At 42.1% G+C, this 8,150-nt stretch overlaps 1 long non-coding RNA gene across 2 annotated transcripts in view; it reads left to right on the plus strand.

Annotated features, from left to right (window-relative positions):
• Positions 1-8,150, plus strand: part of LOC135228564 (uncharacterized) — a 108,270-nt gene that overhangs the window by 94,442 nt on the left and 5,678 nt on the right. For both annotated transcript variants that reach the window (XR_010319107.1, XR_010319108.1), the window contains exon 4: positions 3,548-3,764. This is a non-coding gene — a long non-coding RNA (uncharacterized LOC135228564). The remainder of the gene's footprint in view (positions 1-3,547; positions 3,765-8,150) is intronic.

The raw sequence follows: 8,150 nt of genomic DNA on the forward strand, positions 1-8,150 counted from the left end.
CAGTGCTGGGAGCAGAGCACAACCTTTGGACCTGAGGTTCCCAAGCTGAGATGCTCCCAGACCAAAGGAAGACTGATGCACCACAAGGACCTTCCTCCAGGGCTGACAGAGGGAGAAAGCCTTCTCCTGGGGCCAGTGCCCTGCATTTGGACTTTTAGCCTACTGGACTGTGAAAGAATAAACTTCTCTTTGTTAAAGCCATCCACTTGTGGTATTTCTGTTATAGCAGCACTAGATGACCAAGACAGGTGGTAACTCTTGGAGGTTTTGCTGCTCAGGGGTCTGGGGACAGAGCCTGATGACAGGGAAGATAGAGGAGAACAGGTATGCTCTCTCTGCATGGAACATATGGCCCTGGTGTTGCAATGAAGACTAGAGTGTACTGTTGTCACCTCCAGAGATCAATGCATTGAGAGCATGAAGCCTTTAGTGTGGTCAACTTGTCACAGGGGACACTGGCAGCAGTGGCCATGATGCTGAAGACTTTCCCTTAAGAGACTTGTGGGTTAACAGACACTGATCAGGAGGATGAAACAGGAAAAAGATTTGTAGACAATCCAGCACATGTTTGAAGGCCCCCAGGCAGAACTGGAGGAGAATTAAAGAGAGGTTCGAGGTTAAGGACCAGCTGATGGGGCTATCAAGCCATCAGAGCAAGGTTATTCTGTTAGTTAGGGTGCTTCTGGCTGCAAATAACTGCAAGCCTGGTCCCAGGTGGTTTGACCTTAAGGACTGTGATTATTTCACACAGAGGAGTCCAGAGGTAGAGTAGCGCCTTCAAGGTTTTGGCTTGGCTTTTCTGCTCCTCTCCTGGCTCTGCTTTCCTCTCTGCGCTAAGTGTCCTCTGCCTGAGGGAAAGGTGGACCTCACCTTCTCAAAATGTTGTCGAGTCCTGGATGATCACAAGTTTACAATCTATTTTCTAGAGGTAAAAAAGCTTTCTTCAGAAGTTCCCAGCTGATATTTATTCACTGGCATCTTGTAGCTAGAATGAGGTCACATCTTGAGGTCCAGTCTTAAACTATTCATTGGCAAGCTTTTGGTCTGCTTAGACTAATTGGGGTCTATTGTGAAATTGAGACTGGGATTTCCTTCTACTTAGTTATGCAGGTTCATGCTGAAAGTGAAGAGGGCTTGAAGCACTTACTGATGAAGATCAAAGACTATAGCCTTCAGCATGGATTACACCTCGACATAAAGAAAACAAAAATCCTCACAACTGGACCAATAAGTAACAACATGATAAATGGAGAAAAGACTGAAGTAGTCAAGGATTTCATTTTACTTGGATCCACAATCAATGCCCATGGAAGCAGCAGTTGAAAAACCAAATGATACATTGCATTGGGCAAAGCTTCTGCTGTTAAAAAGCAAAGATGTCACTTTGAGGCCTGAGGTGCACCTGACCTAAGCCATGATATTTTCAATTGCCTCATATTAATGCAAAAGCTGGGCAATGATTAAGGAAGACCAAAGAAGAATTGATGCATTTGAATTATGGTGTTGGCAAAGATATTGCCATAAGGACGAACAAATCTGTCTTGGAAGAAGTATAGCCAGAGTGCTCCTTAGAAGCAAGGATGGCGAGACATGTTATCAGAAGGGACCAGTCCCTGGAGAAGGACATCATGTTTGGTAAAGCAGAGGGTCAGTGAAAAAGAGGAAGACCCTTGATGAGATGGATTGACACAGTGGGTGTAACAACGGGCTCAAACATAACAGCGATTGTGAGGATGGCACTGGACTGGGCAGTGTTTCGTTCTGTTGTACATAGGGTCGATATGAGTTGGAATAACAATGACAGTCATGTAGAGGAGGAAAGAATTGTAAAATAAAAGCAGAGATCTGTTAGGTAAAGAAAAAATGGATTTGGGATAATCAATCAATAAAACAAAATAAAATCAACTGTTGATGAGTAGACTCCCCCATCAACTGATATTCTGGAGTCTCTGGGTGGTACACACAGTTAATACACTTTGCTGCTAACCAAAAGATTGGTGGTTTGAGTCCACCCAGAGGTACTTCAGAAGAAAGATCTGGGTATCTACTTCTGAAAAATTAGCCATTGAAAACGCTATGGAGTACAGTTCTACCCTGACATACATGTGGTCACCATGAGTTAGAATCAGCTCATGACAATGTTTTTATTTTTTTTTGGATTACATTTTTAACTTCCTAGGAGCTCTTTTTTTTTTTTTCCTTCTTTTGTTCATCTTTCTGAGAATATTCATGATATTTATTTGTTTTGTTTTTTGACGATTCCTCTCATCACTTGATCTCTGTTTTATCTCAGATGATTTTCCTATTGTTTAGGTCCTCAGGTATCTGTAGTCCTTGTTGTTGTTGTTAGGTGCTGTTGAGTTGATTTCAACACATAGCGACCCCATATGACAGAGTAGAACTGCCCCCATGGAATTTTCTTGGCTGTAATCTTTATGGAAGCAGATTGCCAGGTCTTTCTCCCCCAGAGCCCCTGGGTGGGTTTGAACTTACAACCTTTCCCTAAGCAGCCGAGCACCTAACCATTTGTGCCACCAGGGCTCCTTTGCACTGGGCATAGGATCACTTAACCCTTCTGTTTCAGAACAGTTGCTGCCCTGTGTTCTCTTGTCCAGAGAAACTCTTGAGGGAACAAAGTCTTCTTTTGTGATAGGGGTCAGGGGGGCGGGGCAGATGCTCAGTGGAATGGAATGGGGGTAGGGCTATAACTGTTTCTCAGACAGTTTTCACCTGTCCCCTTATTAAAATTCCTCTCCTTAGCCCCCAGATCCAGAGATACTTGGTGCCTTTTTGAGGATTCTGTGATGTAAATTGAGTTGGTTTTGGGATTCAGCTTGCTTCATTTTGCAATATCCGTAACCATTTCTCTCTCTACACTGTTGTTGGTTACCTTCAAGTTGGCTCCAACTCCTGGCAACTTCATGTGCAGCAGAATAAAACGTTGCTCAGTCCTGCACCATCTTCATGATTGTTGGTATGTTTGAGATCATTGCTGTGGCTATTACGTCAGTCCATCTCTACATTTTGTTGCCTTTATTCCTCTCCTATTTTCCTGGCTACTATGAGTTTATGTCGTTGCTGTGGTTTCGGTGGTGTTTCAGAGGGATTGAGTCGGATGCATCTGTTTAATCCATCATATTAACCTAGAATTCCCTGCCTTATCTCTTTCGGACAGCTTATCACAATCTGACACCATGTTATATATTTAATTGCTTATCACACATTTTCCCCACTGACGTGGTAACTCTTTGAGGACAAGGACTTGATCTGCCATGTTTATCACTATATTGCCAGTACCTCATAAGTAGTGGGTGCTCAATAGATATTTCTGAATAAATGAATATCCAAAAGGGAAATTGTTATATAAACTATGGTACATATATGGGGTGGAAACATAGGCAGTAATAACTTAACCTCTCTCATCTGTGGTACCAGGTGAGTTATTCTCTTTACTGACTTCTTCATGGCCTTAAAAGGTAGGATTACAAAGACACCTCAGGCACATGACACATGAATAAACCTTTTTTTTTTTTTTTTTTTTTTACAGGAAGTGTGTGGCCTCTTTAGTCATGAAAAAGTTGTCCAGATTTCTGCCATCAGTCCTCAGCCAAATGAAATGGAAAAGAAAACTTCTTTGCTTGGCTGACTCCTTCTCATTTTTCAAGCCTCAGTTTAAATGCCATTTCTTCAGAGAGGTCTCCCCTGACCACTCTACCTAACATAGGTCTCAGGGCCCCTTCCTAGTGGACGTACATTTCAGCCAGGTATGCTTGTTCAGTGAACAACCTGAACAACTGAACACAGTGGACCTGTAGACTTTACTGTTATTTTCTTTCTTCAGGGTACTTCTCAGAACTGCAATATTGTGCATTCCTTTGCATACTTGCTTGTTATCTATCTTCCCCACTAAAATATAAGCCACACGAAAGAAGGCAGCATAGTTGCTTTGTTCCTTTAATCCTCAATTCCTGCCACCATATCTGATATGTTATAGCTGCTCAATAATTACTTCATGAATTAATGATTACTGAAAAAGGTAAGAAATACAAAGATTCTGTCTGCATCTTAGTTGAGATGCAGGAAAGGAACAAATTGGGCTTTTTAACGCAATGTCATATGTCTACTACAGAAATTGATAAACCAAGCCCCAGAGATCTCTAAGCTTCAGTTTCCTCATCTCTAAAAGGTGGATATTAAACTAGAAAATCGTTCTAGGTAAAAAAAAAATATATATGGTCTGTGAAAAAAATAAAAAGAAAGACAGTAACTTAATCTCAAGAGATGTCAAATATCAAGGACTCATAACAATACAGGCTTTGTCCTAATAGGGGATAAAGCAACCACACACCTCGGGTGAAAAAACCAGTTGCCATCTAGTCCATTCTGACTCCTGGCAGCCTCATGTGTAGCAGACTAGAACTGTGCTCCATAGGGTTGTCAATGGTTTATTTTCTGGGGGTAGATCACGAGGCCTCTCTTCTGAGGCACCTCTGCATGGACTAGAACCCCCAACCTTTAAATTAGCAGTTTAGATTAACCATTTGCACCACTCAAGCGCTCCATTAAGCTGAGCTAAATAGACTGGGTGGGGAACATGTAGTGGTGACCAAAATCATTCCCCTCCTGGCTCATCTTCTCATCCTGATTCCAGTCTTAGGGGACACACCCTGGAGGCAGCACCAAGGAGGGCATAAAACATAGAATGACTCTGTGAGAGTGAGGAGACTTAACAGTTCACTTACTTGGGTTTTCTTCACGGACTTGTTTTATTTACATTTTCCCAAGAGATATTTTATTCTATATTAAAAGGTAACCCAAGGAAAATATCTTTTATTGTTCAGCAATAACCACCACCCTCCCATCAGTGCTAGCCAATGCTTAGTTTCATGTGTTTTTTTTCATACTTCTCAGCTAAATGCACAGATTCACAGGATCTGGTGACTGGAAGGCACTTAGACATAGTTCCCTTCTAAGTGTGGGCTTTGTGGTTAGACAGTTCTGGGTTTTATTCCACTCTCTATTTAACCTGTGACCCTGGGAAGTTACCTGGTCTTTCAGTCTCAACTTCTTCATTCATAAAATGAGGATAATACACCTACTTCTCACTTATTGACATGGTTAGGTTTCAAAGACCAAGTCATTATGCAAAAATCAGCCTCAAGTGAAAATGGAAGATGACCACACTGGATCGCAAAATAGAGGCTGATTACATCATTACATAACTGCCAAATCACATCATTACATAACTGCCAAACCACTGAGAATGATGGCCCAACAAAATTAACTAATAACCTGAACCATCACAGCCAGCGCTACTCTTGCCTCACACCTTGGTGTTTGTTACTGCCAACACACACTCGTTAATGTGTAAAATAGTTGGATAGCAGATTTTTTTGCTATTGTTGTAAAAGCAAAATGTCAGATAATGAGATAGTCGATGAGTACGTATAGTATCTCCCTCAACAATTACTCTGTATTAATGTACTGTAATAGTTGCTGTTGTGTGCTGTTGAGTTGATTCTGACTCATAGCCACCCCATGTAACAGAGTAGAACTATCCCATAGGGTTTCCAGGTTGTAATTTTTACTGGAGCAGATTGCCAGGTCTTTTTTCTGTGGAGCTGCTAGTTGGGTTGGAACTGCCAATGTTTAGTTAGCAGCCAAGCACTTAATTGTTGTGCCACCAGGTTAGCAAAAATTGGAAGTGAGCTTCCTGGACACAGATATTTTTTTCTCCATGACTTTCAAGAATTCTATCACTGGCGTTTTGAGATTTCTACATGCATCTTTATCCAGCCGGCTTTCCTCATCCTTCTCAGTTTGACATAGAGTCTCAAAGGAGTCGCTCCAGTCTATGTTTCTCAGGGCACTTCATTCACACTAAGTTTAGACCCCTCCTAACTGCATCTCCCTGGTAAGTCTGGTATCTCCTCCACTGGCCCAATTGTGTTAACGGAAGTACTGAAAAAGTATTCACAATCATGGTATCCAGTAAGTGGTATCAACAATACTATCTTTCTACAATGAAGCAAGGGAATGGCTTTTCTACTTTTTTTAAATGGAGAAAATGGGCAAATGATTAAGTCTAGGAGAGGGAAACACAGGCTAAGGTAGACTTGTAGCTGAAGGCTTTAGTGTAGGGTGTGTCTTAAATCTATCTCTTTTGAGATATAAAAGAGCAGATTAAGCAAGCAAACAAGAAAGCAGAGATGAGGGAAGATAGATGCTACACCACATAAAGATCACCAAGGAATCCAGGAACAGAGCTGAAAAGAGACAAGGACCTTCCTGCAGAGCCGACAGTGAGAGAAAGCCTTCCCCTGGAGCCGGCGCCCTGAACTCGGACTTCTAACCTCCTCAACTGTGAGAAAATAAATTTCTGTTTGTTAAAGCCACCCACTTGTGGTATTTCTGTTATAACAGCACTAGATGACTAAGAATTGGTTTTTCATTGACAAGTCCCCCTTTCCACTCCTCTCGCCACCACACACATACAGACTTTCCATGAGCACTACTAGTGACCATTTTTGGGAGCCCTGGTGTCACAGTAGTTAAGCATTTGACTGCTAACTGAATGGTCAGCAGTTTGAACCCACCAGCCGCTCCAAGGGAGGAAGATGTGGCAGTCTGTGTGCGTAAAGATTACAGCCTTAGAAATCCCATGGGACGGTTCTACTCTGTCCTACAGGGTCACTATATCGATTTGACGGCAATGGGTTTGGTTTTGGTTTCGGAGTGACAATTTTTGCCATAAAAACACAAGAAAAAGACAGGGCTTTTAAATGCTGGCATTCCTCAGTATGTTCAAAAGAAAACGTAAGCTCACTTAACGTCCAAAAATGCATATTGACTAAAAAACCAACAACTTGGGGAGTTCTGAGCCACAGCAAATATCCCAGGGGAAAGCAGCCCTGTGAGGTGGCCAAAACTGCATCTTCGAGAAGAAAATCAAGTTCAAGACAATAATCTGCCTCCAGCCTTAGAGTTTACTTTATTCTTGCATAAAATTGAAAACAAACCCCAACTTTTCTCCAAAAAGTCACATAAGCAAAAATGGTTGTCTAGCTCCCAGCTAGACTTCAAACAGCTTAAAAAGGTCCTTTGCCTACACAGCAGAGAGTTCAAGGAAGCCGAAAAGTGTCCACGGGAAGATTTTGTATGGGAACTTTAATTTCCCATTCCATTTGACTTTTGGTCTTTAAAATACAGGTCAAATCAATGAATTTAATGAAGGCCATGTAACACAATGGCTTTGCCTTGCATTTTGACCCACATAAAGGGGAGGCAGTCCAGGTCACAAAGCTTTAGCAGAACTTTAAGTGGTTAGTACACAAATGTGACAGAACGTTTAGAATCTCAGAGACTGGCAAGACCTATTGACAAGCAGTTAAAAGTATTTGAAATAGCGGCATGAATGAACTTTGATAAGGTAGCACTATTGTCTTCCATTGTCTCTTTCTCTTCATACGAAAACTCCCCCAAAAGAACAAGAGTCAATGAATGTGAAATGTAGTGTCAGTTTTACTGGACTCTGGACGCCTTTCAGCACTGCAGACTTTTTGTGGTGAATTCATGCTATTTAAAAGTATTCTTCCCTCCGGAGTCTCAATTCTTGCAAATGGCGACTTTTCAGCCCGCTATCCACCCAAGTCTTTTCCAACTGCTTTCACGCCATGAATAGCTCTTTAAGTTAAAAGAAGTGAAGATTAATTTCAGTATTTCTGCTGCTTATTGGTGTTTGGATGTTTCCAGAGTGAGTGCACCTTGGCTCACCCTTGGCTTAATGGAGGGGGCAGTGGGCGGGATAGGAGAATGAGTGATGTGTTTCTGCAGCTTAAAGATGGTTCACCTCACTCCAAGGGCACAGGCAGGCAGATCATTCCAGAAGACTGCCAAATCAGTTTTAGAACTGGAGGAGCTACCAAAACCAAACTGATTGCCGTGGAGTCGATTCCAACTCATAGCGATCCTGTAGGACAGGGTAGAATTGCCCCATAGGGTTTCTAAGGCTGTCATCTTTACGCAGACTGCCACATCTTTCTTCTGCAGAGCGGCTGGTGGGTTTGAACTCTCAACCTTTCCGTTAGCAGTCAAGCACTTAATCGCTGTGCCACTAGGGCTCCTTTGGAAGAGATGAGGGAGTGCAAATA

Source organism: Loxodonta africana, chromosome 23 (genome assembly GCF_030014295.1).
Source record: "Loxodonta africana isolate mLoxAfr1 chromosome 23, mLoxAfr1.hap2, whole genome shotgun sequence".
Classification (NCBI taxonomy): Eukaryota; Metazoa; Chordata; class Mammalia; order Proboscidea; family Elephantidae; genus Loxodonta; species Loxodonta africana.